We start from the raw sequence: 25,108 nt of genomic DNA, 5'->3' as shown, positions 1-25,108 counted from the left end.
TTGGAGTTTAGTTTACAGTGTATGCAAAGTACTTGAAAACATAAGTTAGGCAAAGGACATCTGCTTTGCAAGTTTTGATGGACTTGGTACATTTCACAACCACAGATTTATTTATTTATTTATTTGATCTACAAAGTAATGAGTGTGGAGAACAGCCTCATGAAAATTCAGAATTGTCTCGTTTGAGAATCTGAAACATCACAGCTTTTGCTTTTGATGTAGCACATGCATTGTTTGTCTGTCTTGTCAAAAACACCTTCACGAGTGGCTTCCAAATGTTTACAATTCTGTTTTGATATCTCTATCTAAAATACATCCGTTTGACTTTCCCTTTTAGCAGTCAAATTCAGCAGGGATGCTTCCGACTGACTGAGAAATAGCCAGACAGACTCCAATTCCAACTTCACCAGGAATGACAACTCCTTCCAAAACCGTCATGTCTTTTCTTCCTCTTTTTGTCTTAAGTGTGTTTTCAAGGACATCTGGAAAGCAGCACCGTAAAAAAATGATACAGTATCTTTGCTTGGTTGCACTCTTCGACAGCTGTGCTGCACATGGCACAGCATAGAAATCATACGGGAATCATAACAGGCCCAGTTCCATAATTGCATTGTAAAAATGCCCCCATATACACACACAGTGACAGAACAACCAAAAAAATGATGGTAGAGAGGAACCTCACTTCATAAAGCACGTTCATACACACAAGCACACCGACCCACAACCACACGTTAGGTTAGACATCTAATTTAAGTCCCTATATAATTTAGTATATCATACACACGTCAGGGTCCTGCTCTTTACTCATGCACACTCCCTTTAATCCAACATTTCCTGGGGTCAAAGTGGAAGTGGATGAAAGCCATTTCCAGCAAGAGCCCTCTATTGCACGCGCCCTGATGGGGTTGATTAATCCACAGCAACTATGGTTTGTCTTCTACAGCTGAGTGAACAACTTCATTTCAACTGATGAGTTCAAGCTCAGGTCAGGGCGGTCCTCATCTGTGACATTACAACAGCCACACAATGAGAATTAATTTCTCTCACTCTGAAAACAACTACATGGTGCTGGGACCTGACATTTTTGAGACATACTGCAATTAGGATCAAACAACTCGGAGAGGAGTTCGCTGATGCGATGTTGCCCCTTGTGTGCGCGTGTGTACGTGTGCAAACACAGATTCTTTTTTACGTTGTTAGCTCTTCATGTGGCTTTGGTAACGTTGGTCAAGTGTAAACAATGATGGCTTTTTTCCAGACCTTCTCTACATTTGACAGATGATTGTTTGGAGTCTGCTCCTCTGTAGTTTCCAGCTCCCCAAAATGAATGTGCTGAACACAAACAGGTGAAGCAATCTGCAATACTCATTTTCACGAAAAGTGGCGCTTGGGGAAACAAACTTCAAGCGATGTTTGTCTTTGTTTCTGTGACTATCCATTCTGTAGTATGGGTTCCATTTGCATCTAATATTACCACTGCAAAATCAAAGACAAATAAAAACTATTTTTTGATTTTTGCATGGTTTACCATCTGTTACCATACATCTGAATTCTACATCTCGACTCTCTGAGGCATTCGTCCACTCTCTCTGTAATTCACAACCATTTATCTTTCTTTTTTTCCTTTTTCCCCTTGGCAGTCAATCATATAAAATATGCCAAACTCTGAGCTGGCCTCTCAAGTATCACCGATGTGCAGAAGGCTTCATCAAAATATGTAAACATAAGCAATATAAACCTCATGTCGTGAGCCTTGTGTTAACTTTTAGTTTGAGTGTGTTGAAATGATACAGCTTTTGTATACCAACAGAAGAATGTTAATGCAGGTATGGACTGTGCTCATGGATTCAAACATACACACATAGGGTGATGTGGACTGAAGGCATGGAAAAATGAAGTGACTTTTAAATGGGTGAGCATTAATTAATCAGCAGGGCCTTTCAATAGACTATGTCCTGTTTCTGCTTGGTGCCTTTTCCACCTGTCTGCTGGTGCTTTGACAGAGAGATTGCTGGCATTATTACAAATAAATATTGGTTTGAATATATGGCCCTGTCATAGCTCTGTATTATGGTTATGGTTTCAGGAATAATTGAATCTCTGCAGATTGTGATCTGGGTGAATTAATGGATTGTTCCAAGGGGCCGATGCAAAGAGAGGGGGTCCAGGTTTGGCGATGGTGATGTGTGAGAATTCATTTCACTGTTTAGCATGGAATCGCATATTGTAAAATGGGCGAGAGGTGTCCCGCGATGTATGTCACAGTCAGTTTTATCATGAGCGTTATGATGAAACTTCGGTGTCTGTGGGGTTTGAAATAACACTCTGTGTTATCTTTGCTGTGGAATATTCATTGCCGCAATTATTCAGACCTGCAGAGCTCCTGTCTGCGTTTATGTGTACTGTAGAGAAGATATGGTGTGTGAAAAGTTATTCGCAATTGTCTGTACATAAATCAGCATCACATTATGAAAATCAACACACCGCTATGTACAACCTCGCAGTTTATAAGAAATGAGAATTCAAGATTTATACAGAAAAATAAACCTGCAGTTTCACAGCCCTCCAAAGTTAAATCTGCTTTGATAAAGTTTTCCATTCAGCTTTCAAGTCTGCACTTCATGTGAGTGAAAGAAAAGATTTGTAAAAGAGACAAGGAAAACCGCCCAGAAGTTGTCAAGATTGAGACGATAGAGTACATGTCGCCTGCGCTCTATCTACCTGCACTCACATGAAACACAAGTTGGGCAGAGCAAAGACAAAGAGCTTGTCTCCTTCAAGCATGAAGGAAGGCAGAGAGAGAGAATATGTAACCATCCTTAAGTAATTTTGTTTACTGGCCTTGGCTCCTGTGCACTCGGGGTAAAATCCCTAGGCACTCACCCATCTATTGAACAAAACTCAGCAAATTGGTACCCCAGGTTTGTTTCTCTTTGAGCTCTCTCACCTGGGAGCCAGGGGAAGAATTGCCTTGTAGGCCTGAACTGCAAACAGCTTTCTCTCTGATCTGCTCCCTTTGCCCTCACACTATTTGAACTGTGTTTTCCCCTGGCATTCTGGGAACCGTTTGCTCTCTTTCTCTGTGTCGAGAAAGAAAAGGCTGTGTTCTTCATACATTTTTTAAGGTCTGGTGTACGTTCCCCCATGCAAACCCAAACACAGTCATACACACAGACACGCTTTCTTCTCCACACTCGTAGATGCTTTCAGGCCAGGTCTGTCAGTACCTGGACGTCGTGTTTTTTACAGCACGAGGTCCACCGACTCGCTCCAATTTGTAAACAAGTTTGAACGACATGAGCGCATTAGTGTCGGTTCTCTGTAAATTCAGTGTTAAGAAATGCCAAGTACGTGTACAACATGGCGCTTCGATGAAGCTGTCACCAATCAATAATTCATCACAACTTTGCCGGGCTATACAGGCTTCTCAATATGTTTCTAAGCAAAACAGAAAAGAATCAAATGAAAGCAGAAAGATCAGAAAAAAGAAACACACACACGCCATGTTTATATTTAATGGATTTTTGCTTTTGGAAATGCCACAACGCACTTGGTCAGCATGTTTAGACAGGACCAGAGGAAGGAAGGAGGATGGAAGACATGAGGGAGGGAGGGAGGGAGGGGGGTGAAAAACAACTTCGTACAAGCACCTCTGGTTTGTTCTGATTTTGTTATTTAGCTCCATAAAGAAAGAAAAAAAATGCTTTGGCCACCATCTTGTGGTATTTCCTGCTAATCCCCACAACCTTCTGCTCAGCGGTGGTGCCCGTGGTCTTTATGTGTGTTTGCATGTACATATGTGCACCTGCGCGTGTGTTGTGGCTCTAGTTTCTAGTGTGTGTGGCCAAAATATAAATCCATGCCAGGACAGCAATCCGGTCTGAAAACACAGCTCCTAATCCTTTAACCTTCAGAACAAGAGGAGAGGGAAAAACAGCTGAAGGGCCCAGCGTGGTGAAGCAGAAGGAGAGAGACAGACAACCAACTAAGACTTGACCAGACCAGACCAGGAGGCCACTGATATTCATTCAACCCCCTTTCTCCTCAAGGCAGGAAAATGGATTTCTATTTCTGGTGGCTTCATATCGCTGATCATGGTTCATAGCCCCCTTTCAGGGCCTGGAGTTAACATCGCGGGCTGATGTCAGGATGCGAACACTGATCAGAGCCAGGGAGATGGGTCCTGATGGCCTTCCAATCTGCCAAAGCTGTGATGGCTGCTTTGCTGATACCATCACAGTAAATTCTATCACTGTCACTCTCTGTTTCTATCCAGAAGCACTCAGAGTATGTGTTGCCACATCTTAGTGTGAGCATTTGTGTGTATGTGCCTTTTTTCCTGCTGTCTGTGACTGACAAGTTATCTGATGGCATTGTGCTCTGTGTTATGTACTGTAGCATCACCTCAATGATGCCTTTTCCTTGAAAACTTGAGAAGCTGGAATAACAGGTGTGATGACTAACAAGAATATGTGCAATCATTGTGTGACGTGCAGGGTGGTAGCTATGGTGGTCATGATTCTGAAGAATTTAGTTTGACTTGGGGATGGAAGTGACTGAAATAATGATGCCAAATAAAACTTCTCTCTTTTGTTGTTGAGGACCCAAATTAAGTTTAGTTACCAGTTTTAGAGTCAGACACAGACCTTATATTTAACTATGCAGCTAAAAAAAACACAATCTCTGATAACCACACTTGAGTTCTCATCTAAATGTATCCTTAAAACCTTAAATTGCTCCATTTACATCTGTGCTAGTGGTGCAAGCACACTGCTCTGTGTAATATTTTAGCCATCTCCAGTCCATGAATTCTCCAACATTTCCCCTGCTATAAGAACTCCAACCTTTCCATTATTTGGTTATATTGAAATTTATGCTGAGTGATAATTCCTGACAATAAATAAATAAAATGTTCCTCCTACTCTTCTGTGTCTGTATAGCCCCCAGCATATTCCTGGGGCCTCAGTCTGGGAAGGGAAACACATAAACAAGAAAAGATCTAAAGAGACTTAGCCAGGGGCACTGGATAAATAAACTCACACAGGGGTGCAAACACACACAAACTAATGTATCACACTTGCATACACACACATACTGCATATGCATAGCAATATTCCTATCCTGTATGTATTTGCCAGTCACCATTCAAATCTTCCCTCCACACACACATGGTTAATGGTCAGCTAGCCAACTGTTTTAAATAATCAGAGGCTCCAATGTCGAGTTTTGATTCTTTAGAAGAAAGGTATTGGCTCCTGAAGGCAGGTCGTGTTCATTACACCCTTTTTTCACATTTTTCTGCCAACATCCGCCAAACTAGCGGATTAACTGCTTAGCCAGACTTTTTACCATGCTATTCAATTATAAATGTAAGATGGTGTGCGTATACAGGGTGGGAGCATGGTTCTAAAGTGCAGCTGTCGGCTTTTTGATAAAGGTTGCTTGTTTTAACATCTCTTTAAAGTCTTTTTTTCCTTGCAGGAGAAAAATATTAAAGCTGCTGAAAATCAATATGCATACAAACACACAACACTTGCAGGAGTCTATTGACACCCTTAAGAAGGTCTCTGATACTTCTCATGTGGGTTTGCCTCTTGAGAATCCACCAGCACCTGGTATGCAGCTCATACATCAAGCACAACACAAGCAATTGTAGTTAACTGCCTGTTTATGTCAGTTTCTTCTGTTATGTGGGAAGTCAGATAGTGACAACATTTTTTTGTAATGGACTGACCTTATATGTGTCTCTCTCCTGTAGCACAAAAATGCATGTCCAATCAAAGAACTACATCCCTGGCCTTAAACCACAACATATGTAACTGTAAACCTGTGCACATTGGTCCCCATAGACAAACATAAACAGACATATTCATGAGATTATCTTGGTGGTGGATAAAACTGGATATCTGGACAAAAATCAAGTCTTATCATGTATGATCCAACAAACTATGAGCAAAGAAGGTATTTGTCAATGCAGGAAAAAGGTGCTCCTATGACTTAAGGATATTCTTGTTAGCGTATTCACTTTCACTTTGTGCAATATTCACAGACGACCTTAAGTATAATTCACAATAAAGACAGATAAACATCATGTTCCTTCCACTGGTCCAGGAGGTCGTTCTATACAGTGCATTACATTTCCAGTGGCAGGCAGTTTCCCTCATCCTCCATGCCATTAGAGCCATCAATGTTGACAGGATCAATACCTGTGTTTTGGCCCCAGTGCCCCTGCTAGAGATAGCATGTCACTGCTGACAGACAAATATCAGCGCTTGGCCCTGTGACGGAGGGGAAATCACAGTACTTTTCCGTTAAGATCATCCAACATGGTATTGATTTGCCCTGTGCTAATCATACATCAGAGCTGAATAAATGGCTCAGAGGCACACGCTCCATTGTTCACGACTGGGAGATGTAATAAAAAAGAGAGACATTTCTTTTATTGCTAGTAACTCGAGGCTACATAATCGTGCCTTGATGGGGAAAAGGCCTGGTTAGATCGAGGTCCATCAAATGTTGTGGGTACTTTTTAGTGATGATCCCATTGACTGAGGCAGGTCCTGATTACAGTATGTGCAGGTGTGTGTGTGCATGGTGGTGGTTGTAAAATAGCGGAAAACATCTGCTATATTGTTGTTAGTTTTTTTCTTACAAGATAAACAAACTGAAGATCAGAAATATGTCTTAGTTTACAGTATGCCAGTTGGAAAATACAACTGTTTTACTGACTTCTGTTGGAGATGAGAAACCTACAGGGTTGTGGCTTGGATATAAGAAGACTGTCATCCTACACCCCCTTATTGAATCCAGTCAAGGCCTTGCAACAAGGCAAGTGTGCCAGTAATTTCTCATTTGTGATTCTGGCAACAAGTTATTACATCGTGAAGACAGCTAGAGGTAAACAGAGGTAGCCAATGTTAAATCTTCTGATGAGCTTCTGATGAGAACAGCTCCTGCTTTTCAAGATATACTGATCTGACTTAACCTTACCATTTGATTTGATTTTGCGTTGGCGTCTGTAGCCATCTGTCGGAAGCTCCGTCTTAAACCGGACTCTTATCCAGTTTTATTCCACTCTTTTTCGTTACATTTTTTATATACTTTTTATTTAACTTAACTTTATTTAAGTTTTACGTGGGTTAAGGATTTTAGTCATCCGACCTGGATTTTAAACTAGATGACCATAAAAACGCAATCAACGCTACTGATCGCAACAAAGCTCCGGTGACTATGCTAGCCGAGATAACTCTGCCCCATGATGACTGCTCACTCCTTAAGAAAGCGAACAAGAAGATTGCTGACCTTATGGAAGACATCCGACGACTTTCAGAGGAACTCAAAGAGAAAGATTCCCCGCTGACTGGCTTTATGGATGTGGCTTCAGTACAAGCCAAACAGATTGTTTCTCTTAGCGCAACCGCTAACATCCAGGACACCGTGTTTTGGGACCCCTCTGGCCTTCCCAGGCTTTCATCCTGCTCGACTCCGAAGCATCAGTCAAGTGGTGGTCTGTGGCTGCAAGAGAGGCTCGGATGGGGTTGCCTCTCCTCCGTCCATCGGCCTCTCCAACCGCTATGCAGCCTTGTCTAACGACACTCCGGTCCATCCAGTGGATGCACCTGCGGCTTCGAGTCTCCCTGATACGGATCTCTTTCGGCGGACAATGCCTCCCGATACTGTTGCATCTCCTCCACCGGCTACATCTCCTGCACTGGGCCGCCGGTCTGCCGCCGGACCTGATCGGCGGCCGTCATCCCGGTCAAAAACCTCCGCTTCCCGACGTAGGATCCTGAAGGAGGCTGTGCTCAGACGCTCCGGAGGCTGTCTCTACCCTGCACCGTCGGGTAGCCCTTCTCTCAGGTCTGTTACTGCTACTCCAACACAGCACTCGGCAGCTCACACACTCCATCCTCAGTCTACACGCAGTGTTGAAGCAGATTCTGCTAAGTCCTGCTCTGGAACCACACAACCGGCATCTCCTCGTCCTCTTTTCTCCCCAACCACACTAATAATTGGTGACTCCATAACCAGAAACATCCATTTCTTTAACGCTACCACTCACTGCTTCCCCGGTGCCACCACAGCTGACATTTTAAAAAAACTCCAGGACCTAATGCCGTCGCTCCCGTCCTCCATCACAAGAGTGCATGTCGGAACAAATGACACAGCTCTTCGGCAGTCTGAGCTGACAAAATTAGATTTTAACCGTCTTCTTAACTTTTTAAAGCAGTGTGGAAAGTCCGTTTTTATCTCTGGTCCCATTCCCACGGTTGGTCGCGGTGCTGGCCACTTCAGTAGACTCCTTGGCCTCCACGACTGGCTCCAGTCCGCCTGCAGGGCTCATCGTGTGTGTTATGTGGATAATTTTAATATTTTCTGGCAAAGAATGTCTCTTTTTAAGACAGACGGACTTCACCCAAACAAACGGGGCTCAGAAATGTTAGCTTCGCACATACAGCATGTGGTGCGGTCCACACATGACTTACGTGAATGACTAATCATTCATGCAGCACACCTGGACACACCACCGCTCACTGAAGAGATCTCTGCCTCACTGCCACAAACAACTGTCTCCACCTGCTGACATGTAAAGCCGTCTGCTAACAGCGCTGTTCTAAAGACTTCTATTCCTGTCATCATCACGCATAGACCAGTAAACCAAAATGTGCACATCCCACACAGAAATATTAGTAATCTCTTAAGGATTAGGACAACTGCACCAACTCCAGCACCCAGAACAAACTCATTTAAAAGGGCTCTCTTCAATGTGAGATCACTGTCAAGTAAGACTTTTATCTTAAATGATTTTATCTTGTCTGCAAATCTAGATTTTATATTTTTAACTGAATCCTGGTTGCAAATGAATGACTATAGCCAGCTAGCTGAACTGTGTCCGCCTCAATATGATTGTTTTAGTCAACCGAGGGTCAGTGGTCGTGGTGGTGGGCTAGTGAGCGTGTATAGGGAAAATTTAAAATGTCATCAAGTACGCTGTGATGAATTTAACTCCTTTGAAGTTCTCACTCCTAAAGTTGGAGGGCTGCAACCTATCATATTTGTTATAATTTATCGCCCCCCAAAACCGCCTGGAGGATTTTTATCAGAACTTCCTGAATTTTTATCTACTCTGGTTTTAAATTATGACAGAATTGTTCTTTGTGGCGATTTTAATATTCATGTTGATGACCCCAACAATGTTAATGCAACTGACTTTTTAAATATGGCCACTTCTTTTAACTTCAAACAACATGTCAAAGGGCAAACACATAACCGTGGTCATACACTGGACTTGGTTTTTACCCTGGGTGTCAGCATTTCCTCTGTGGAATTAGTGGACATGACCATATCTGACCACAGATGTATTGTTTTTAGCTGCGATTCGCCACTCATGCCGCCTCACCAAGCTCCGTGTGTTCTCGCATCTTTAATGAACAAAGTGTTTCAAAGTTTTGCATATTCTTTCAGAGCCAAAGCCAACACCTGTCTGATTCCAACACCAACAATCTGGTCAATCACTTCAATCATATCTGCTTGTCGTCACTAAATATTACTGCTCCTCTAAAGGTTAGGCCTACGTCTAAAGCTAGTAAGCAACCCTGGATAAATGACAGCATTCGCAGCCTAAAAAGGGAATGCAGGAAAGCAGAGCGCAGATGGAAAAAATCCAGTCTCCAAGTCCATTACCTCAGTCTGAAGGATTTATTAATTAACTACAATAACATGGTTAAGGATGCGAGAATACACTATTTTTCTGAACTCATTACTACACATAAACACAATCCCAGGTTTCTGTTTAAGACTGTGGATCAGCTGGTAAACCCAACCCCTCCTTGTGCCTCAGCTGGAAGTAATGATGACTGTGAATTGTTTTTATCTTATTTTACCAATAAGGTGGTGTCAATCAGAGCCTCTATTACCCCCACTGCCTCTTACTCAGAGGTTCCTCACCAGCAACAAGAGAGTTTTAACCAGTTTTATCCCATCGACTTGTCTGAGCTTTTAAAAACAGTATCACAAATGAGAGTGTCCTCCAGCCCACTTGATGTAATACCTACAAAATTTTTACTGAAAGTAATAGATTCTGTTGGGCCCCATTTGATCTCTGTTTTCAACAGCTCCCTATCTACTGGTTGTGTCCCTGATTATTTTAAAACGGCTTGCGTGAACCCACTTTTAACGAAACCTGTTTTAGATCCCTCCCTCCCACATAATTTTAGACCAATTTCAAAACTGCCTTTTATTGCAAAGATTCCAGAAAGAATTGTGTCCAAACAGCTGCTCACTGTACTGGAAAATAACAAATATTTGAAAAGTTTCAGTCTGGTTTTAGGAAGTACCACAGCACTGAGACTGCCCTGCTTAAAGTCACCAATGACCTTTTAATGTCTGCTAATGAAGGCATGTGCTCAGTCCTGGTACTCCTGGACCTTAGCGCTGCTTTTGACACCATTGATCACAACATCATGTTAGACAGACTGAGGCACTGGGTGGGGATCTCTGGTACTGCCCTAGAATGGTTTTCATCCTACCTGTCAAATAGGAAGTTTTGCGTGTCTGTAAACAACTATGTCTCTTCGTTCTGTCCAGTTAAATATGGTGTGCCTCAGGGGTCGGTCTTAGGACCCATTTTGTTTTCCTTGTATCTGCTTCCCCTTGGACATATTATCCATAAACATGGTTTCTTTTCATATTTATGCTGATGACACACAAATATACTTGCCCGTCAGATCCACAGACCCTGGAATGCTGAGTTCACTTAACAACTGCCTTTGTGAAGTTAAAAAATGGATGTCAAATAATTTTCTCCAGCTGAACTCAGACAAAACAGAAATCCTGGTCATCGGGTCTCAGCAGATGGCAAATCAAATACTGCCATCTGCTGGTTCCCTAGTAAATCACATTAAGCCTGTGGCAAAGAACCTTGGTGTTTGGTTTGATAGTAATTTAAATTTCGAGCAGCACACCACAAAGCTTGTTCAATCATGTTTTTATCAACTTAGAAATATAGCAAAAATTCGATCTATGTTAACTTTTAAGGACACCGAGACCATTTTACACGCCTTCATCTCATCATGCCTGGATTATTGCAACAGCCTTTTCACCTGTTTAACCCAAAAATGTATTCATCGACTCCAGACTGTCCAGAACTCAGCTGCCAGGCTTTTAACCAGAACAAAGAAATATGACCACATTACTCCTATTTTAGCTTCATTACACTGGCTCCCAGTATGTTTTAGAATTGACTTTAAAATTTTATTGATCACTTTTAAAGCTCTTCATGGCCTCTCACCTTGTTATATTTCTGACCTTTTAGTCCCATACGCACCAGCACGTACCTTGAGATCCTCGGGCAGAGGTCTGTTGTCTGTTCCAGAGTCTCGACTGAAAACTAAAGGGGACAGAGCTTTTGCAGTCAGGGCCCCGAGGCTCTGGAACAGCCTACCCGAGGAAATCAGGTCGGCTGAGTCAGTGAACTCTTTTAAGTCCCTTCTTAAAACATACTTTTATAGGAGAGCTTTTCCCGATCTTATTTGACTGTATTTTATCCCTTTTATTTTATTGTATTTTACTAATTTTATATAAATTTTTCATGCTCTTATCTTGTTTTTTTTGTATTATTCTTTACACTTGTTACAAAAGTGCTCTACAAATAAGGATTATTATTATTATTATTATTATTATTATTTTAATGCTTTATCCACATTGAATCTTCAATAAGTCAATAATTCACAATTCTCTGAGCAAAATCAAAATAGGAAAGGTCAACAATCTTGCCAAATCCATATTTACCTTTCTGTAAAATCATTTAAATACTTCAAGCTATTTCCAAACCAAAAGTCGAATAAATCCACACTACTGCTGACCACTTTGAGTGCAGCTGAGAGTGTTGAAAGCCATGTGGTACGTTAAAGGTTAGAAATAAATCTGTTGCTACGTGGAGAGGACGCAATAATTATTTGGGAACCAGCAGTTCTTGATCTTCTGTTTCCTTCCATCTTTTCTGAGTACTCCGTTATCTGCACTATTCCATCAAAAACCACACAGATAACACACTGGAAAACTCAATTGACCTTGACTGAGTGTAGGAGAGTAGACACTTGTAGTACTGACTAAAAGAGGGCGAAGGAAACCGTCTTTCTGACCATCTTTCTGTCTCTCAGCCCACCTGTTTTCTGATCTGATGCCTCTATCAGCAGGAAATCATTTGTCTTTCCAAAAACTTATAAATCACTGTTGGAAAATAAATCAGTTTTATGATGTGACAATACTATGGTTAAGGATTGGTTAGGTTTAGGCACAAAATGTATTGGTTAGGTTAAGGGAGAGATCAAGGTTTAACTTAATGTGTTTCGGGTGGTTTTGGCCTAAACAACAGAACAGCTTGTTTGCCAATGACTCCCAAAACGACATATATGACCGTTGGCAAGTACCAGCGATAGGGGTACTGCACCATTGTGTTCATGGTAGGATTAAACGTTAAATGTGTTAACATGGTGTTAACATCATGATAGTAAGTCATGTGACATAACATACTTAACTTAAAGGGATAGTAAGTGATTTTAATCCAATACTCTTTTTGTTAGTCAGTGAATATTTCCCCACGGTTCGCTAGTTCTCCAGTTTGTGTGTTATTTAAAAAAATCCGGTTTCGCTACACAGCCCTGAGTCTGTAAATGGAAGACAAAGAAAGTGGTGCGGGCATTACCCATAACATTGTTCCAGCCAATCAACAATAGGTGGCGGTAGCGCTTGTGCACGGGAGCAGTTGAACCAGTGGTGAAGTCTATGTGTTGTGTTGCAGGTATACACCGTATACCCACTAGGAACGGTCAAAGATGTCTGTATACCCACTTAAAATAGCGAGATGATGCGTAACAACATAGTTTTGTGACAGAACTTTCACATGTTCATTCATAAATTCACCCCGTCCGTGTTGCGAAGCACTGAACTGACATTTGGGGTTTCCAAGGCCTGTGACCAGGATCTGACATCACCTAACAAACAACAACACAGCTGTGTGTCACTCGCTGCAAGTTTTAATTGAGCTAATGTGAATCACTAAAGGAGATGTGAAACACGATCAAGCTCAAACTACACTCTTTTAGTGTTTTTGTAAGCCTGCAGCTGAATCTCCTGCTGCTCCTTGTGACACTGCAGCTGCAGCAGATGACATGAACTTTACCATTACTGAAACTACAGAAAATGAGCCAGATGAGTCTGATGCTATCATAACGTTATCTGGTGAGTGAAAGTAGCATTTACGTTATCATTAACGGAATGGTAACAGCATTGTTGGTATATTGAATTGCATTTAGAACTAACTTAGTTAACTTAACTAACTTTAATGTGGTGGATCAATGAATGCGTGATGCTGTGTGTATGTCTTACAGTAGTAGAAGTAGCAGTTCCTGGATGCGTGGTCATGCATTTAAGCTGATACAGTAGGACACATAACCTAAGTTTGACAATGGTTTTGGAAGATAAATGTGCTTGAAATGATGTGGACCACTTTTTGTGTCCTCACTGTTTTAATAATATCCTGTATGAGTTTTGGTGATAGAACTAGAAGGCCTATGTTCATTGTTATTTTCTGCTACTGATAAGCCTCAGCTTTCCATTATTGTTAATAATAGTTGCAACTTACACTCTAAAATGTGCACTGAAAATTGCCAGCTGATAAAACCTGTGCTGCAGGGACCAGATTCATATAACACCTAAGGCTTCATGTAGCTCCTAACTGGCTGAGTAAGATGGTGATAGACAATAGAAAATCAGTCTATTCTCCCGCATAGGTTTCATTTACTTTGGGGAAGCTGGGGACATGTCCTCACCCCTTTTTGAAAGGATTTGTTCAAAAATGTTCTGAAAAATAGCTTGCAACAAGAAATGTTAAATAACAAATGTAAGTGCTATGAGAAAAATTTTTGGTACAATAAGAAAATATGATCTGCATTGTCCAAAAATCTGAAGCTTAAAAAATTACTGCATTATATTCAATTAGATTTATATATTCTAAATTGTCACCTGCCACCTGAATTTTGTGTTCCCCTTTATATAAATAAAGACATTTCCACCATAATTTGGTGCAGAAAATGTCTCCAGAATGCAGGAAATTAAGTGTTTAATGCTCAAACTTTTCTGGGAGTCCCAGTCATATATTTTCATCAAAGAATATTTCTTTATCTATCTCTTCTTAATATCTCTTTAGAATATTTCTTTAAATAGTATTAAAATATCTTCTTGTCTTGTTCTCGTGACCCAAAATACCCCACCACTTTTCAACACAAAAGTGCCCACCTGTTACTGTCATTAGCTGTTAAAGTCTTTGCAGTGTTGATAACCTATTGATATCTCTATTACATGTACATGCATACTGTATGTCTTAGTGAGTGTAGTGGTGCTTATGGAACGTCGCTCTGGGACGGGTGAGTATGAGGCTGGGAGGGAAGTCACAGTATACACACTACAAAAATCTAGGCTACACCACTGATTTGAACATGCCAGATTCATTGCTGGACACAGGCACTGTCCAGTAGAAGAGATGGCTGGGAAACAGCCAAAGAAGAGAAGGTCTGAAGAGTACAAATTGTGAAACAAGTTAAATGACCAGGCAAGGGGGAAGACCTGTGTTAACATTGGTGAGGCATTTCAATGCTGGAGAAAACTGACACAGAGATTGCTCTGTTTCTGCTCCACAGGTGAGTAACGTTAGCTTTGCTGTTTAACACAAACAGTAGGTCAGTATTGTCTTGTTCGTTTGTTGTCATGTTTGTGATGGCTCATCCCAACAGGTCCGTTTTGTTGGCTTTGCCATAGCATTTTTCTGACCCACAACAGAGCTAAGAGTATTTGCAGTACTTGCTGTGTGTTTGTTCACTGTATGATAGTATTTACTTATAAAATCTAGACCTAAAAATGCAAGTTTTGCTTGGAAAGTGGGATTATTTGGGTGGATTCAGAACATGAAATGCTAATATTACATCAGACGTACTGGTCGCCTTTGCAATGCGCGTCCATGAACTATGGGGACGGAGCTTCTGATGGAGCACTAAAAGGAGGGGTGTATTTGTTTGTCTGTTCAAAAAGTTCGAAAAGCAACAACCTTTCTGCAGAATCGCTTACAATCCCTTTAACTAGACTTATGTACATAACTCAAAATAAGTCAACGTTGACTTTTGGTTTTCATCACCTAGCAATAAACTTAAATATGGGTCAAAATAAGCTGCTTGCACAGATGGCGTATGTGGCTGTACTTTTGGGGCACTTCTTGAAACAGAAGATTTTTACACAATGTGTTTATCTTTCTGAATGATTGTTAAAGCACCGAGCGCTATGACAGCCAACGTGCCATCCAAAGGGGCACTTTACGATTGCTAAACATGTCAGAGGTCGCACGCCTCTGGAGCAACTAGGGGTTAAGTGTCTTGCTCAGGGACATTGGTGGATGTCACAGTGGGGGATTGAACCTGGGTCTCGCACCCCAAAGGCATAGTCTTATCCATTGCACCACCACAGATATTACTACTGAACAACAACACCAAACTACAATTTCCAGAAGCGATTGTTTGGACATTTCAGATTTCGCTTTGTGGTTTATGTAGTTCTTCTTGGGAGAATAGTCTGGTGAAAATGTGTGTTTCATATCTTTCTTGGTTGTATGGTGTAGTTCTTATTACTAAAGGTACATTTTAGCTGTATGAAGAGCTTACACTTTGCAGGTGCATGCATGTCAAGATGGGACCTACTACTGGTGCAGCACAAACCCAGCTGGAGTACTTCTGTGTTGGCACCGCATCTCAGTCCAAACACGCACTAGTGAGGTGAATCTTTAAGACCTTACACTGCACACAGATGTGAACCTGAGTGTGAATGTGCTTGTCTGTGTATGTTTGAGCACTGCAACAGGCAACAGTGTAAAGGGTTTTTTTGTGTGCCATTCTTCCAGTGCCTGCTGGGATAGGCTCCATCCTGATGAGACGCTAAATAAGAATCACTGAAAATATGTGTTTTATTTATATTTAAACTTAGTTTTTCTTAGGTGCTGATAACATTCTTTGTTGCTAATGTTATACCGATGTCAGATGTTATTAAACCTGTTGTGATATAAGTCCCTTGTGTTTTTCAAGCAGAGATATGTAACCTACAACGGCATTTCCAAACAAAAGCACATTTGTTTGTTTCAGAAAACAACAGAATGTTTAAAAGTCATCATCCCCCACAAAACATTTGCTGAATTTACAGATCTGTTTCATTATTATTATTATTATTATTATTATTATTATTATATTATTATTATTATTATCATTTGTGTCACTCAGTTTCTTGAAAATGTCATCCTCCTTTATCCATTTTTGATTTATTTGTTTATCTCAATCATTGATTTGTTTCTACTAATGCTCCCACATCATCAATGACTCAGATTTTATTATGACCAAACTAACTCTATAAAGTTGCTTCCCTGCAACAACCTTCTACCATATTTTTTTTCACCCACAAGTACAGATAACCTGCTTTCCTACACCCTAACCTTTTCAGTCCTCTGTCATTACCCATCTCTTTCTCATTACGTTCCCACCCCCTACCTTGGTAACCTCTAATAGATTTAGGTTTACTTTTTTGTTTCATCTCTTTATAATTTCCTTCTTGCCCATTTATTTTATGTTATTTAATATATAATTGTAATTCAAAGAGAAAGTTGTTGGTGATAAGTTTAATAAAGTAAACATTACTTTTTAAAACATGATTTAAAACTAGAATATTTCTCATGTGAGGTTAACAACAACAACTTAGAATGAACTAAACTGCAAACTGAACATTTAAGATCTCCTTCCAAATATCTGGCTAGAGCTACCTAAGGTGAAATAACTTATCTAGCTAACATTTTGCCAGTAAAGTACCCTGCTTGTGTTATGGCACCATTGTTAAAACACATAATTAAACCTCTCTAAAGTTGTCGAAAACATGTCAGGCAAATTTAGAACCTTAAAAATGCACAAATTTATGACAACCTGTTAAACCAGCTTCCGATGTGACTGACTGCTTTCTAAGCAAACAGAGAGAGATGACCCTGACAGAAGCTGGCGGCTGTCAATACAGTGGAAAAGTGCCAAATGCACGAAATCACAAACCTTTAGCCTGCCACATACAATAATGATTCTCCTCTGACAAAAACTGCTGACCGGTAAATAATTCATATTCATGCTATGAATAAATAAAATAAACAGGCCCTGCTCTCAGTCTACAAATCTAGAAAGTATTTGCCCATTTAATCATCAAATTTTAACAGAAGCTGCAACACATTGCATAAGCACTCAGGACTCCTGGGACAGTTGCAAACTTGACCAACTGCCAATAAGTGGTTGTGCCTAATTTTCAAGAGCCATTTGCCTCCTATCTGATTCCTTTGCCTTATATCAAGGCCCACAGTATAAAGCCTGTCTCTATCCCTCGGTCCCTAGATGATTAACTTGGCTTGTTGTGTACAGCACACATGCACATTAATTTCTAATTAGCAACAGACTGCATCTACCACTACAACATTTTAGAATAGCTTAGTGATTTTTCCCCACATATTTTTTTTAACATGTTCCTGCTGTAGGTAAGTCAATAGCACCAGCGAACCACTGCTAAATGAATTTAACTCCACACATGCCTTGCAGCAAAATTCCTAATGGTTCTCTTCTCTACATGTAAATGACCTCCTGTCCTGGATCTTTGATTGCAGATCAATGACTGTTTGCTTTATTTCAACATTCAGCACCGGTGAACCACGACGCCACGGGGGCAAATGTTGAACAGAGAATTTACAGGTTTGCTATTGAGCACTTTGAAACAATAAAGCTGCTAGTGATCTATTAAACAAACGAGAGAATAAAGTGGCTGCTGTGGACCGAGATTAACACGACAGATACAACGTCGAAGGGTGTAATTATTCTTTACTGACACAAACGTTTAGCCCCCAGAGCGGAACAGTGTTTACCACAAATACCACCACCACGCTTGACCTAATCATGTGCTGAGATTTACCTGACTGCATTTGAAAAGTGTTACAGCTGATTTGTGTGTGGGAGCTGATACTTTCAAGCAATCAGCACATTGTATATCCGGACTATCCTGTGCTGCATTTGAGCTCTCAAATAGCTGCCAGCCAATAACGTGTGCCCAATTTTTGTTTGAAACTTGGTCAAATTTAACCAGTTAAACAAATGTAAACTTTTACAATAGCCCGATAAAATTAATACATTCAATTAGATCAACTGAAAAATATCACAATATAGATAAAAGCAAAGGTTGAACATGAAGGATGACATCAACAGATAATATGTGCATTTGTACCTATAATTAAAACTGTGTAAAACGCATAATTTGTGCATAATAATCTTTCTGAATGATTGTTAAAGCACTGAGAGCTATTACAGCCAACGTCAAATCTCTTTCTGTATGTGAACATACAACATATTACTACTGAACAACACCAAACTACAATTTCTAGAAGCGATTGTTTGGACAGATTTCACTTTGTGGCTGTGGGAACAAGAGACACAGAAGAAATATCTTGTGAACTGCAATTTCATAAAGTTTAATGTTCTGCTTTAGTTTTAAAATAAAAATCACAGGAATCACACAGCACATAATCATACATAATGCAGGATAGATGTGTATAATTGCATGGTGAGTGTATACATCAACGAGCATCCAGACCAGTGGGGACAATAGAGGACAGGCTTAACCATTACTGCCAACTCCTGACTGTAGAAATATGGCAATCTCTATATTGTCCTGCCAATGTATTAAAGCCATGAGCTACATTCCAGGTCTTGATTTGGTGTGTGATTTGTCTGGTTTTGTGTGTGTGCGCCTCAATCCATGCTTGTATGCCTAACCACTCATGTGCACGCAAGTGAGTGTATGTTGCACATATTGCGTGACTGGCACATGTGTGTGCATGCACCGATGTGTGTGTCAGATCACGCGTGTGCGTGGGTGAACGTGCACACGTGTTTGTGCCCCTGTGTCTGTGCACGTGCATGTATGTGCACTAGCTGGCATGTCAGCTGATGTCCCCAGTAATCCAGCAGTGGGCCTGTTGTGGATTAGTAGCAGGCTCCAGGGGATGGGAATCCCATTCCCATTTACAGATCTCCCTGGCAGGAAGAAAGGGAAGGATGCCTTCCCTCTACTGCCTTCACACCGGTTGGAGCCTGAAGGTGTATGTGTGTGTTGTTGGAATGAAGTTTATATGCGGATGTCGAATGGCTGCTGTTGAGTGTGTATTATATGTATGATGTCTAACATTAAATTCAGCTTTCTCCCTGTCTCCCATTCTTATTTTGGTTTAATACACTGTGTTGATAAAGCATTAATCCATTGGGTTTCCTGGTTAATTGTGTCAACCTGTGTATTAGATGGTGCATGGCAATATAAAACAGGGGGCACAAGGGTTCTTATGTGGCACAGCTTGTGTGCATTTTTAGTCAATATAAAACTACTGTTGCTCAGTGACATATATTTGTTCCCCTAATAAACAGTACATTTTTAATATTAGTTATTTGTGTTCTTGAGGCAGTCACATGAAGGCTGAGTGGTAAAATTGGACATGCCAACTATTTTTTCTTCATTCATTCTCCTTTTTCTACTAAAGAATGTCAGTTTCCTGTTGTGAAATTGCATGGTCTTTCCAGGGGTGAGAAAGAAAATGCTACAGAATCACTTAGGCCCTGAGATACTCTTTGTAGGAACATGTTGTAGATGTGTGGTGGCATTTCGATCATATCTAGTGCAGGCGCATACGCTTACATGGTAACACACACGCGTGCACAGGCCATTGCGTGGCAACAACATGAAATTTCATCACGATAGGATTTGTTTTGAAGTCATTCGAACACCATCCAACACAAGAGATGACCTCTTGAACCCTGAGATACAACCTTACCTTCTCCCCAGTGACAATTTAAATGCTACCTTTCTTCCAACCGGAGAGAAAGAGAAAAACATTTTTTTTTTTTTTTTTTTTTTTTTTGTGTATGTGTGTGTGGCTGGGACTTGCAACTCGATAGCACAACAAAAGAGCCGTGGTGGCAAGTCCCCACGCAGACATTATATGTCAGCATCACCGTCATACTGTTAGCTTGTCCCAACTGTACAAAGCCGTCCTCATTCAGGGCACCTAACCAAGGTCAGCCTGGATTAGCCGCTAGTAACCCTATCAGGTCCAGCACAATGATTACAAAGCCCAGTGACACTGGCTGTCAGCAGACTCTTTCTAGGCAACCCTATCTTCCCGACCCTTGGCTACAGAGCCACCGGAGAGGGTTAGTCCATTTCAAATTTTCCCCCCTTTGTGTCTCCCTTTATTTCCCCCCTTTGATTTTTGGCGACTCGTTTGGTTCATCAATCAGCCTGTCTGGATGTGTGTGTGTTTGAAACCCATGCTGCTCATAATTCCTATAATTTGTGGATTTTTTTCGTCTTCCTCTTCCACATAGCCCATTCTTTGTGCTTGTTACTTCTGAAGCCAACAGCCATCCCACCTAAATCCCCCACCCTCCATCCTGCAGATGAATGAGCCCTGTAGCTTTATGCTATACATCGCATGATTTGTTCTCAAATGAACATTTGCAAAATAGTAACAGTAATCAGAGTTGTAAGCCTAATAGTCCCAGTGTCATCATTTTTTAACTCAATGTAACACTTTATGTTGTACATTGTGAGACAGTATTTTGTTTAAAAAAATGTGAGTGTAGTTTGCATCACAGAACTTGTGAGCGATGTTTTTCAACCATGAATTAGGAAGCAGGAACATCGTTCTCCTTGTCTTACCAATTCAGACATGTCAGAGTAAAGCAAAATAAAGACTTGTGTTTCACTACAAGTGCGGTTGTTGTTTCCCTTCTTTTTTCAGGAGGAATTACACTTCAAGCCCATGGTTTCACGGCTTCATTTTCCTCCCCAAGAACTGTTTTCCCAACATCCATGTCAGTTAGAAGCATGTTAAACAAATCAAACCTAAAGAAAAGAGCTGCCTTGTGATTTTGTTTCGTTAAAAAAAAAGTATGATAAACAGGAACAAGAACAACAGCAACAACAGTGCTAGCAGCATAACGGCTTCTAGGCAACGTGGCAACCGATGTTCTCCACTTCAGCACATCAGAGGCGTCCTTGCTTCAGTCACCCTAAAGGTACCCTTTTACAAAGTGATAGGGCTTAGGGTTTTTAACTCGGGGCGAGAAGCTGATTTGAAACCCCCTCTGCTGCCAAGCACATGGACGGCTGCTGATTAGAAAAGGGTTGGCAGCAGTGGGCAGATGCCAGGCGGGGAGAGAGATGACGGCCTGTCGCCAGTCTGCCACCCAACCCCTGGTCCCCCCAGTTGTCCCCTCCCCTACTGACCCCTCCCCCGTTGTACAAAAATAAAGACCAAAGACATTTCCGGGACAAACCCGAAAGGGGGAGGGGATGAATTGTAGTAGCGCTTTGTATAAAAATTCAGAAAATGTGACATTGTTGTGATGACACAAACTGCAACATTGCAACATTTGTATTGTTTTTTTTGACCGATCTTAAGAGTTTTGGGGACTTGTGTTGATCATAGGAGGCTGACACTGAGTCTGCCTAGCTAACTAAGTTGCACAATAAAAGATCACAGTGCAACTCTTTTGCACACCCACGCACAAACATGAGCACACAAACACACATGCACTGTACTTTGGGATACTGAACATTCCTTCACCAGCCCACAGAGGATAAAACATTTTGAGCTTTCTGGGTGTTTTACTCATCACTTCATGCAATAAAAACCCACTAGGGTGAGTCCAAAAGGAGACAGACCAGAAGACAAAAAAAAAAATGCTTTTCAAAAAACTAAATGCACTCTTCTAATAGGTCACAATGACATGGAGGCAGTGGTTAGGCCTACTCTGAGAAATAACCAGGCTTTTATCATACTGCTATATTCCAGACTGTGTTGATTTCAGACCAGCTCAATATGACTACATAACTAGTCCATTTCTCTGCTACACCACAGCACTTTTAGTCATCCACCTACAGCCATGCTTAGTAAGAGTGATTAGAGTGACACACATGTGCATTTACACATTTACCCAGCTTCACCCTACATTGCCCCCAAATGTGCCCACATAGTTAACATTTAAACCCCAATAATCTGTTTCAATGCAAGTCAAATAAGTTGATAAAATGCAAAAGATCCACAACAGCTGCACTGCAGCACTGAGGTTCAAAAGTGTATGAAAAATCAGAAATCAATATTTATTTAGTCATATGGGTAATAAACAAAAGGCATGACATCAAAGCTATACCCTTTAGCTATTCAATTCAGCTCCGGAAAATTTACTCTACCAAAAAGGGTTAGCAGTAATCAACCAATACAATACAAACAACTCTGCCAGTTCTGCATTATTCAGTGGCAAATTCTGTTGGGAGAAACTAGATGAGAAATCAATAGCCCTTTCCTTCATTCATGAAGGATGACATTTTTCATAAAAAGACTGGTTCTGGTATGGAGTAATCTGGACTGAGCAGAGGTAGAAAACAGCTTTTATGCATTAAGCAATCACATGTAATTATAATATGACATCAATCAGGTACAAGTGTAATTATATATCTATATATATGTTTACAAAACTCATAATGTATTTTCTCAGAGACACTGAGGCGCACTTTGAATGTTACGTCAAGATTATACTGATGGTCAAGTAGATGTTTTATTCTTCCATGATTATAACCAGAATTATAATCATTATCACTCACTTCAACATTATCAGCAAAATTATTGTTATTTACACAAGGTGTTGAGACTTATTTATATTAGTCTAAATCAGTGATGAGGTCATGCAGGACTGGGGATCTGTACGTCTGACTCTACAACTTTTTCCTTGTCTGCCTCTCTGTCTCTCTGACCTGATGTGTGTCTGTCTTGCTTCATCTACCTGCCATACTGTCTCTATACTCTCTATAGTATCTCTATCTGCCTGTCTGTCTGTCAATCCCGTCTCTCCCATCTCCTATATCTCCATCAGGCTGGGACTAAAATATCTTCGGAGCTCCAGCCTGTCTGAAACGGAGACCTGGAATGTACTACTGCAGAGTCCCCCCCCCCCACACACACACAAACACAGACAGTTTTATACCTTAACAGGCCGACAGGTGCACTTTCACACTGACAATATGCATATGCACACAGAGACATTTACATGCACATACACTCAACATTATACACACTTACACACATACAAGTAAAAATAAAACCATTCAGTGACCATTCACACACACACACACACACACACACACACACACACACACACACACACACACACACACACACACACACAGAGTAATTGTAGTACTGATGATTAGCCTATGGTCTGTGTCTAGAGGAGACAGTGCCCCCTGGTGTGGGCAAACAGTACTCCCAGACAGCCACATCTTGACCCAATCTATGTTGAAAATACTCGTGTACTCTTCTGAGATTGATTAGTCCTGCCTGAAAAATGAGAAAAACGCCTACATCTTCCTAAAAAATACAAACCACTTCCGTAATAGCGGACACCCTATTAAAATAAGTCGGCATGCAATAATGCTTCATATCTCCAAAAACATGTAAGCCTTTCTTAGGCGGAAAACACTATAGCATTTTGACACTACAATAAATATTCAGTTATGCCTATATGACCTTGTAGATCCAGGGGTATTTGACACTTTAATTGGATGTTTGTCTGTGATGTTGGTATTCATCAGGTAAATGGGTGTACTCATCTGATATTAAGTACACAGTCCAATTAGTGAATATGGTTACTGTTAAGAGTTCAAGCTTCAAAGATATAAAAAGAAATGCTATAATTTGCTGTCACATTTACAGCAAGTTAATTTCCTTGAATGTCAGTCATGTCATTGTCATAACTATGTGCATATGCATTTAGACATATAGTCATATATAATTAAAATATATTAGATGTGGCATAGTAGTCAGTATTTCTAAAGCTTTTTAATACTTTGTTGGTTAATTTGATGTGTCAGGGGTTAATTCACAAAATAAGGATATTAGTGAGAATATAGAAAAACAACATTATTAACAGACTTTTTAAAAAATATAATTTTTTGTATTTAATTCAAGTGGATAGGTTGCTTATAAAAACAATTAAAAAATATCCTGAAAAAGTGTTTATGATACTTAATACATAGCTTCTATAATATATTGTGACAACACGATGTTCTAGAGGTCATGTAATAGTCATAATACTGTCATGTCTTCTCTCAAAGTAGTCTAAATTGAAAAATAGCCTACATTATGGCTGTAATTAAGTCAAGATTTGAATACCTTACAATGTGGAATAGTGTGTATTAATTAACAAAACTGCAGTGTATACAGTGAGCCTCGTTCTGTACATTATATTGCATGCACATGTGTTATAGATAAATTAGTAATTCCTGCTAACAGACAAGCTGTATTGCACCTATTTAAAGCGTGCTGTTGCTGTTTACAATACTGCCAGACCACACTGCAATGGAGGAACAAGCACCTGATGGATGAATACATTCATTCGGATGAATACTGATGAGGTAGACTGCAAGGCCACCCTTCTTCCCAATAGTTGCCACCTTGACTACCCGTTCCAAAACCGCTGTCACAGCTTCAGGTTTCCGGCATGCTGTGCTGTAGCCTATCGCTTGTCTCTAACAGAGGTCATGATGCCTGTAATCACAATAATAAAGGACAAGGCCATGCCCTGTTTCGCATGGAGACAAGTCCAAAACCGCACACAAAGACACACAGCAGCTTAGACAGGTGATTTCCCAAGCACACTGGCAAAGTGCATGAGCCAAAACTGTCAAACTCACCTAACACAGTTGCGCGCGCACACGGTCACACACACTTAAACATTGTTGGTGGTTATATTAGTAATAGTGACTGTGTCGAGGAGAAGTTGCCCCTCATAAAGTGACCATAACAACAACCACCACCAATAGCTTTATTATTGCTGATGAGCTTAATTGTAATAATAAGAGGTGAGCGTAGGCTATGTGAGATGCACTAAGTGGAAATTAAAGAGCCGGTTACACCTCCCGCAGGCCAGAGCGCGCACTGCCTGGA

Source organism: Micropterus salmoides, unplaced genomic scaffold (genome assembly GCF_014851395.1).
Source record: "Micropterus salmoides isolate LMB-PRFRI ecotype aquatic unplaced genomic scaffold, ASM1485139v1 Ms_hic_scaffold_11, whole genome shotgun sequence".
Lineage (NCBI taxonomy): Eukaryota > Metazoa > Chordata > Actinopteri > Centrarchiformes > Centrarchidae > Micropterus > Micropterus salmoides.
The sequence above is the reverse complement of the archived record's forward strand: the minus strand, read 5'-3'. Positions refer to the sequence as shown.